The sequence below is a fragment of the Symphalangus syndactylus genome, chromosome 8 (genome assembly GCF_028878055.3).
Source record: "Symphalangus syndactylus isolate Jambi chromosome 8, NHGRI_mSymSyn1-v2.1_pri, whole genome shotgun sequence".
NCBI classification, from domain to species: domain Eukaryota; kingdom Metazoa; phylum Chordata; class Mammalia; order Primates; family Hylobatidae; genus Symphalangus; species Symphalangus syndactylus.
Genome location: NC_072430.2, coordinates 113,482,823 through 113,493,352, shown reverse-complemented (window position 1 = coordinate 113,493,352; position 10,530 = coordinate 113,482,823).

Sequence of the window (10,530 nt, the reverse complement as noted above, 5' to 3'; positions counted from 1 at the left end):
TAGCCAAACCTTAGGATATTCCTTTCTAGAAGACAAATAGATTTTGTTTATCTCATCTTACGAGTCTCTCAGGCATACAGACACTCTGCTGCTAGCACTTAAGATTATTTTTGATCAGATATATTACAGTGTGATATATTGAATTGCATGTCCCACCACCCCCCAACCTCCACTTATATGTTGAAGTCGTAACCCCCAGGACTTCAGAATGTGACTTTATTTAGAAATAAGGCCTCTAACTAAAATGAAGCCATTGGTAGAAGGGCCCTATTCCAATCTGACTGGTGTCCTTATAAGAAGAAAATATTAGGACATACAGAGATAGATACATCAGGGATGCACCCACACAGAGAAAAAGGCCATGTGAAGACAGCAAGAAGACAGCTATCTTTCAGCCAAAGAATGAGGCTTCAAAAGAAACCAAGCCTGCTGACATCTTGATCTCAGACTCCCAGATTTCAGAGCTGTGAGAAAATTAATTTTTGTTGTTTCAGCCACTCAGTCTCTGGTATTTTGTTATGGCTACCCTAGGAAATGAATACACAGAGAAACTCCAAATAACAGTCGATTAAACAAGGTTGAAATTTGATTTCTCTTTTACCTAAAAAAAGAGTCCATAAGAGGACAGCCTAGACTGCTGTGAAAGCTACAAAAGTTGTCAGAGATCCAGTCTTCTTCTACACTATTGTGCCATCCTCCTGAGGGCATGGTTGTTTTCCTTATTACTGAAATGGATGCCAGAGCACCAGATAGAAAATACATGTCCCTGGAAGCAGGATAGAGAGAGGAAATACGAGCATTCCTTCATTTTAAGGAGATTTTCTGGACTTAATAGAACATTTCATTGAGTATCTCATTGGCCAGAATATAATGCCAGGAGATTTAAGTTCAACCAAGGATGATAAGATTTGTAGCATTTTTTAAAGTAGCAATGTACTCAACTAAATATTAGGGTTATTTTTCAAAAGAATGAAAGACTGTGCTAGCTTGCTACTTGGAATTCTCTGCCATCTATTATCAAATATGTATGAATCCCCAAATGATCTGTTTCTCAAAAGATTTTTCATCCCAGTGCAAATATATTTCTTGTTGGATAGTTTCCTCCAGTGCCCTATATATACCCATATTTGCATAAACCACAGTGATGGGCAAAGTCTGTGGTTCAACTTGAGGTTTCAGCTACATGTGAGTACAAGGATTTTCTACTTTGTTGCACTATTTATAATAGCAAAATCCAACTGCCTGTCCCATAGCAAGCAAGTGACAAAGTAGAAGATATTGTGTTATTTTGAAGAAACACAATGTAAAAATCATGTTGAAGAATAGCAGGTAACATGGAAAATATTCATGAGAACTTGCTAAGAGGAAAAATGTAAACTATAAAATAGTATATATAGTAAAATCCCATTTTTATAAATAAATATGGAATAAATATATATTTCACATATATATAATTATGTGTTTCCAATTCACTCATAGAAGAATAGAAGTCCATTTAAAGGAAGTATTAATAGCAGTTGGCTGTAAGCAGAGTCTCTGATGGTGACTGCTAACATGGCTTCTCAACAGCAGTGTACTGGAGCAAGTCAATTACTTTTCATTGTGAGTTCTTGTCCTCAGCATTGTGAGTGTTTTAGATTACTTATCCACTCCCCATTGGTTGTCACTGGCATGTCCCTGTCCTGTACCAGCCCCAGATAGCCTTATACTGGTCTTTTTGTCACCTGGAATTGAGAACCAACAATGAGGAGAAAGATATCTTTCTCTTAATAAATGGAACCAAGTTAGCTCAATGTTATTAATAAACATCAAATGACAATCTTCTATTCGGGGCCACTGGTTTGAATTTTTTATTAGTCTTTTTAAAATGTGTGTTAAATATATTTCTATATGCCAACACACATATATACATATGTATGTATATGTGTATATGCCTTCCAACCAAAGGACTCCTTATGTATGTGTGTGTATACCTTCCAACCAAAGGACTCCTTACTGATACAGTTGCCTTCCTCAAAGAATTTTATTCCCAAACTTTCTAACTACAGGTGTCTGCCATTTCCACTGAGCACACTACATCCCAGAGTATTATGCAACATAGTATGTCCTGAAAAAAAACAATAACCTAACTATATTTGATTATAATGATTTCTTTTTATTTACACATTAGTATGCCTATAGAATGTAGTTGTGTCCAAGGGTCTTTTGAAATTATGATTACATTTGAGGTGTAAAACTATTGTCTATTATGTCAGCTTGTCCTATACTGTGTTGAACTGGAATTTGATTATGGGAAACTTATTTTATCCCTATCCTTTGCTCTGAAAAATTGTACCATATTAAAAAACAAATTAATAAGTGTATAAATCCCTCACAGTGCTTATCTAAGATTTATTGCAGTATTTGAACTGAATCTATGATTCACATGGTAAAACACTTTGTTCTCGTACCTAATTACAGCAGGGCCAAGTTTTACAAGTAATCAAATAATCCAAACCTCTCCAGTAATTTGAGTAGGTGGAAAGTAGGTGCAATTTAGTCCTATTTAACAAAATACCCACCCCAAGTTTTAATACTCCAAAATGCTGTGAAAGAAATTGTTGAAAATGAAATGTGTTACAGAAGTTCAATATTTTGTAAGGGAAATAGAAAAGGAATCTAAGTTCACGAAGAAAAGCAGACAATGCAAAATTTCCAATTGCTAAAGAAAATCATGCTCATTTATTTTTTATATAGTCAATTTTCTTTTCAAATTGCCAAAGCATTTGATTGTCTCATCTCCAATTTTTAGGAAAATCTCTATATTAATAAGAAGCCAGAAATTATACCCTTTTAAATTATTTATACCTATAATGAAAAAATAGACATTAATGTAAAATGTGCTCGGATATTTAATTTTTCAAAATTACTTCAGAGTTTATCAACTATCTAATGTAAGAAACCACTTCAAATTATAGTGACAAAACAATAATTTGATTATATTAATGGGTTCTATGGGTCAGGAATAAGAATAGCACACAGCAAGAAAAAGTTGTCTTTGAGGGCTTAGCTGAGAAGACTCAAAGGCTGAACTAACTTGATGGGGGATGAATGGATAAATATGGTAGAGTCTTCTCATATGTCAGGCTATAACTGGCAGCTACATCTTGGACCTCAGGTGGCTTTCATATAGAATATCTACATATAACCTTTTTTGTGGTCTCTCTGAGTAACTCATTTGGACTTCTTCGCAGTATACAACTAAAAGCAAGGCTTCTCAAAAAGCAAACCCTGAGTGCGTGACATTTTTATGATTTATCCTCAGAAATGGCACAGTGTCACTTTTCCCCTATGCTATTGGCTAAGGAAGTCACAAAAATCCTGCAAAGGATATAGACCCTGCCCTGCATAAGAGGAGTGACAAATAGTCCTATTGTAAGAATAACATATTGGGTGGAATAGAGATTGGCATGGCCATCTTTTGAAACTACACTCTGCTGTAATCCTCCCCATAGGCACACGACACAACTTACATATCTCCAATATGAAAATACACTTATTTTCTCCCCCAATGTCCCCAGTACTCAGCTCATCATGGGATTGACTTGAAGCTCAATATCCCATTACTTACATTTCTTCTATGTTGGAAGATATTTCTTAAGTGTGATTTCTCAGGTACAGCACCTTGAGCACTGTTCCCTGATCTGAACACCTGTGAACACCTGTGAACACAAAGAATCTACCCCCGACACACCTACCCACCCAAAATGCAATGAAACGATATGACTTGCTTGGAAAAACCACTATAGACACTGTTGTCAAAAAAGGAAAAAATGGGAGGCAGATAGCAGCTACTGATCCATAGATATTTTGAAATCCAGCCAGGAAGATGTTTCCAGTTTCTTTACTGGAGATCTCTTATTGCAGATCCCCCAATTGCAGATCTCCCCAATTCTTGGCTCAGTTCTCTGGGATCTTGTTTCTAACTTCTACATCATTCTTTCTTTGTCAAAATTATAACCAAGTAATCTTCTCAGCTAGCTCTTTGGCTTAAGTTTGGGGATGCAAAGATTTCTTAATTTGGTAGTATCTTTGTCACTATCAATCCAAGATAATGTGATTCTTTTTTCAATATCATGATTTCTTATGTGCCAAGTTATAATCAACTCCATTACAAAACAAAAACAATAATAAATTTATTCTAGTTAAATTCATCTCCACCTTAAGTTCCCTGTGGGACATGAACTTAAGAGTCCTATAAGTCCTATTATTTAACAAAGAGGATCTGTAAGCCATACTTCATGATCCATCAAAATTATTAAAAGGTCTTTAGGTTATCTGAAAATTTTTAGGGGTGCCACCTTAGACTTTTTGGAGATCTCAATACAAGATCCTAGAGATCCCCTCTGAATTTGGTATTTGGCCTGGGGCCTTTTTTTTTTAAATTTGAAAATGTGTGTTCATCTGGTTAGGCCAAGAACAAAAAGTGGTTCTATTTTTATACCCAATTACTCCTGGCTCATTGATTTATGTATTTATGTACATTAGTACATTAGTACGACCCCTGTGGAGAACAGTTTGAAGGTTCTTCAAAAATAACTTTTGGCTCATTGATTTATGTATTCATTTATTTATAATTTCAACTTTTATTCTAGATTCAGGGCGTTCATGTGCAGGCTTGTTTTATAGGTTTATCGTATGATGCTGAGATTTGGTTACAAATGATACTGTCACGCAGATAATGAGCATAGAGCCAATAGGTAGTTTGCAGAATTTACCCCTCAATATCATTGATCATCAGAGAAAACCAGATCAAAACTACAATGAGATATCTTCTCACCCCAGTTATAATACCTTATATTCAAAAGACAGGCAATAACAAATACTGGAGAGGGTGTGGATAAAAGGGAACACTTGTACACTGTTGATGGGAATGTAAATTAGTATAGCCACTATGGAGAACAGTTTGAAGGTTCTTCAAAAAACTAAAAATAGATCTGCCATACTTTCCTGCAATCCCACTGCTAGGTATATGCCCAAAAGAAAGGAAATCGATATATAGAAGAGATATCTACTCTTCCATGTTTTTTGCTGCACTGTTCACAATAGCTGAGATCTGGAAGCAACCTAGGTGTGCATCAACAGGTGAATAAATAAATAAAGTGTGGTACCTATACACAGTACAGTACTATTCAGCCATAAAAGGAATGAGATCCTGTCATTTGCAACAACATGTGTCAAACTGGAGATCATGATGTTAAGTGTAATAAGCCAGACACAAAAATACAAACATCATATGTTCCCACTTATTTGTGAGATCTAAAAATCAAAACAATTGAACTCATGGACATAGAGAGTAGAAGGATGGTTGCCAGAGGCTGGGAAGGGTAGTTGGGCAGGGAGGTAAACTGGAGTTGGGATGGTTAATGGGTAGAAAAAAAAAATAGTTTGAATGAATAAATAATACCTACTATTTGATACCACAACAGGTATATATATTGACTATAGTCAATAATAACAATTGGATATTTTAAGATAGCTAAAAGACTATGACTGGATTGTTTGTAACACAAAGGACAAATGCTTGAAAGAATAGATATCTCATCTTCCATGATGTGATTATTTTGCATCACGTGAGGGGGTAAATATCTCATGTACTCTATTAATATATATAACTACTATGTCCACACAAAAATTAAGAATAAAAAATTACAATAAAAAATAATAACACTTGTGCCTACAAAAATTATTCAAACATAAGAGATATAAAAATCTAAGCAAAAGCTAAGGAAAGCAAAATCTAAGCAAAACAAGAATTGCTATAGAAACCAATTCAAATTCATATGTTTCTTCTTTGAGCTGCTGATGCTGCCCTCTTAGGAGCAGCATTGTGATATCAGAGATATGGATAAGAAATTCCAGACATCTTGTGAATTAGAAAAACCACATCGTGTATTGGATGAATATAGTTTTTGTGATTCTTTTTATATTTTAATGTTAGGTTGATATGTACAAAGCAAGCCTCTTTATATATTATATCTGTATTTTAGAGAAATAGAAGTAAAGACTACAGTTTAATGTTTACTTAGCTATTTGGAGAAAGCACAAGCACAGAAATAAAAAAGCAAGAAATTTGTCATTAAGAAATGTGGAAAAAATAAACACTATAATTATTCCAAGAACACCATGACAAAGAACATTTTAAAGTAAGTTTTGACACATATTAGTTGGGAGTTCTGGCAGTAATTAGCAGTAAGACCTAAAATAAGTAACCTCTCTAGTTTTTGTCTCAACAAAATGAGGGAGTTGAACCAAATAATTTGAAAAACATTTTCAAATCTTAACACTCTACTACTTTACTTTACATTAAGGTGAAGGAAAAGAAAAATACAGAGAAAAAAAATTCCGAGTGGCTTTATGAGCCTCTTTTTTAAAAAATAGAAAATATGGTTTTAAAAATAACATTTATTGCCGGGCGCGGTGGCTCACGCTTGTAATCCCAGCACTTTGGGAGGCCGAGGAGGGCGGATCACGAGGTCAGGAGATCAAGACCGCGGTGAAACCCCGTCTCTACTAAAAATACAAAAAATTAGCCGGGCGTGGTGGCGGGCGCCTGTAGTCCCAGCTACTCAGAGAGGCTGAGGCAGGAGAATGGCGTGAACCCGGGAGGCGGAGCTTGCAGTGAGCCGAGATTGCGCCACTGCACTCCAGCCTGGGCGACAGAGCGAGACTCCGTCTCAAAAAAAAAAAAAAAAAAAAAATAACATTTATTTATTAGACTTGCTGGTATTTTTTAATTATTTCTAACTTTAACAGATAAAAACTTGCTAGCCACTCTGTGATAGACAATGTTAACAAGGAACTAATGTTTCTCAGAGAAAATTACACATAACTTTTATTATCTTAACAAATGTCATGACAATTGTATTGTTTGGTCTTAAATATAAAGACAATCAATCAGCAGTCATGATAAAAATGCTGCTTTTAAAAAATATTTTCCTCCAAAGTTCTGGCATAGTAAATAATTAACTTATAAAACAATTCACAATTAGCATCTTGATCTTATTTTTAACTTTTATCATGGAAGAATGTACCCAATCTATTTGTGCTGGAATGAAATAATCATAGTTAGTAATTCTTAACATAATAAGTCAAAAAAGAAGTCAAAATGTTCTACTTTTTAGTATTACAGTTTATTTTAAAAGTGGCCTCGCTATGAGGAAGAAAGAAGATGGGAATGGATAGTATTCTATGATAGCTTTTTCTTTCAAGAGGATCTGATCCCCTGGTCACTATGCCCTTCTCAGACCCTAATGCTGCATTTATCCGTCTACTATCAGAATTGAACAGATGAGTACCAAGAAGTGACCAAGAGGATCATCTGGATGCTAAATATATTCCTCCTTACCTTCCTTGTGTAATAGCATCCCTGCTTCCTTCTGAGAGGAACACTCTGTTTCTTGCCTGCTGGTTCACGGACACAAGCATCCTGAAGTGTCCAGGCAATAGCTGTAAACTGACAGTTCAATGAGACATTTGTAATCCCTGGTGTAAGATTTTAACATTTAGGAACCAAAACATCTAATTTTTTTATCTAACCCTGAAGTCCAGCACTGCGAGCACAATAAGCACAAATCCCCCAAGTGAGTCTTTGGGAGAGGTAGTGGCGTCACTCTTGCTTTCAGCCTGTGTTCCTGGACCCATGCATTCTCCTACTGGGGAATCAGCACAACATAAAGTTCTTTGACTCTAGGCACCAACTGCTTTCTGGAGGATGGCCTATCCTCCCCGAGTAACATCTTTGAGGTGATGCTTCAACTGCGCCTTCAGCAACTGTTCCAGTGGAACACAATCCAAACCTGGGTTGTGATTTATGGGATATGACCAGTGGATCCATGGTCATAGGCTCTTTGCCACAACTTTTTTTTTGCACAAATTTAAGGATTACAAGTACAGCTTTGTTACATAGACAAACTGTGTAGTGGTGAAGTCTAGGGTTTAGTATAACCATCGTCCCATAATAGTGGATTTGTACCCATGAAGTAATTTCTCATCTCTCACCCACCTCCCACTCTTCCTAGTCTTCAATGATATTTAGCTGTCACTTATAAGTGAGAATAGGTGGTATTTGACTTTATATTTCTGAGTTGTTTTGCTTAACATAATGGCCTCCAGTTCCATCCATGTTGCTACAAAATACATTAATTCATTCTTTTTTATGGCTGCATAGTATTTCTGTGTGTGTGTGTGTGTGTGTGTGTGTGTGTAACATTTTCGTGGTCCAATCATCCACTGATGGACACTTAGGTTGATTCCAAATCTTTGGTACTGTGAATAGTGCTATGATAAACACATGAGTGCAGGTATCTTTTTAAATATAATGGTTTATTTTCTTCTGGGAAGGTATCTAATAATGAGGTTACTGAATCAAATTTTAGTTCTATTTTTAATTATTTGAGAAATTTCCATACTCTTTTCCATAGGGGTTTTACAAATTTACATTCCCACCTACAGTATGTAAGCATTCTCTTTTCTTCATATCCTTGCCAAAACCTGCTGTTTTTTGACTTTTTAGTAATACCCTTCTGACTGGTATGGTTATATCTCATAGTGGTTTTAATTTGCATTTCTCTGATGATTAGTGATTTGAGCATTTTTCATATCTTTGTTGACCATTTGTATGTCTTCTTTTGAAAAACGTCTTTTCATGTTTTGCCCACTTTTCAATGTGGTTATTCCCACAACGTCTTTTCTCTGATGTTATGTTGTATGAGATCCTGTGACAATGGATCACATGCTCCTTATACTCTTGGACAGTGACACTAGCTGAAGTCCTAATTACAGGAAGGAAACTCATATCTGTATCATTTGTCTATTCTTGTCATAATAAATCACTGGCTGAATGTAGTCAACTTGCCATCAAGTGGAAGGCAGTCTTTTCTAGAAAAGTGTGCCATATTGAAGACTTAGCATTGGTCTTTGTTGTTTGGCCTGTTGGTATTTCTCAGTGGCACTGGCTAGATAACCTTAGTGAGGAGGGAGGGCATGTGGTTGAACTCATGCCTGGTCTTCATCTCTGCCATTGTGGCCACTTCGTTTATGTGCCCTTCATGCCAGCACTGGGATGGCAGAGGATGTCTTATATCAACTGTACAGTCGTTTTATCTGCATGTTTATTTGATGCCTCTTTATTGTAAATGCTCTCTAGTGGGCATTTATATGGGATATCAAGATATTTTTACACTTTGCATTCAGTCCCACATGTTCAGTCCACATGCCTCTGCCCCAAATTTTCCAATCTTTTTCTTTTGTTGCTATTGACCATTCAGCCAGACCACTTGCTGCTTCCCATGGTTCCTGAATATTCTAAATTTTGGGTACTTCTCTGCCAACAGAAAATGGAAAAACAGGTACCTTGCCCAAAGTTTTCAGTGGGAGGAGTTCATCTGTCACTGTCTTTCCAGGCCATTCCTTAGTGAGGCTGTAATACAGCTGCCTGTGTCCATTTTCAGTTTGCACCCACATATCACACTGACCTATCTATGACCAAAAAAGCTTGGATTATTTCCTCTTGCATCAGCTGGTCACGAATGATTCCCCATGTAGCGATAAGTGTGTGCTGAGAAAGGTGCTGATGTAACAGTGCAGGCAGTTCTTCATGTCACCTGGTGTGTACTTCCAAAGCAGTATTCCCAAGTTGGAGTATTCTGTCTCAAGGAAGCAAAGAGACCTACCAGGTATTGTGCTTTCATTTGTAGGATAGTGTATGGATTTTAAACACCTAAATAAATTACCACAAAATTAATAACTTAAAACAACGTATATTTATTATCTTACTCCCCACGGGTCAGGAGTCAGGCAATGTTTGTGGGGTCTTCCCCTCAGGGTCTTACAATGCTGAAATCAATGAATTAGCCTGCTGTGTCTTCAACTTCAGGTTCTACTTTAAAAGATGTGCTTTCAAGCCCTTTCAGATTGTTGGCACAATTCATTTCCCTGTGATTGTGTGACTGAGGTCCCCATTCTTTTGCTAGTTTGTGGCTGGGATGTGCTGTTAACTCCTAGAAGTCACTTTCAGGTCTTTACCACATGACCCGCCCCCCCATAGGCAGCTGACAAATTTACAATGTGAATTTTGTTTTCATGTGTATATAACTATACAGATTTTTAATTTTAATATTTTAGAGATGAAATCTCACTATGTTGCCCACGCTGGCCTTGAACTCCTGGGCTCTAGTCATCCTGCTGCCTCAGCCTCCTGAGTAGCTGGGACTACAGGTGCACCCACTGTGCCTGGCCACAATGTGAACTTTTTTATTTTTCAAGGCCTGCAATCTTTCTATTTTAAATCTCTTCCCAGAAAGCTTGCACCCTCTTCCCAAGGGTTCATCTGATTAGGTTAGGTCCGCCCGGGATACTCTCCCTTTTAATTAACTCAAAGTCAGTTAATTTGGTGCCTTAATCACACCTGCAAACTCACTTCATCATTGTCATATAACGTAACCTAGTCAGGAGAGTGACTGCCCTATTAGTTCACACTCCAGAGGATGG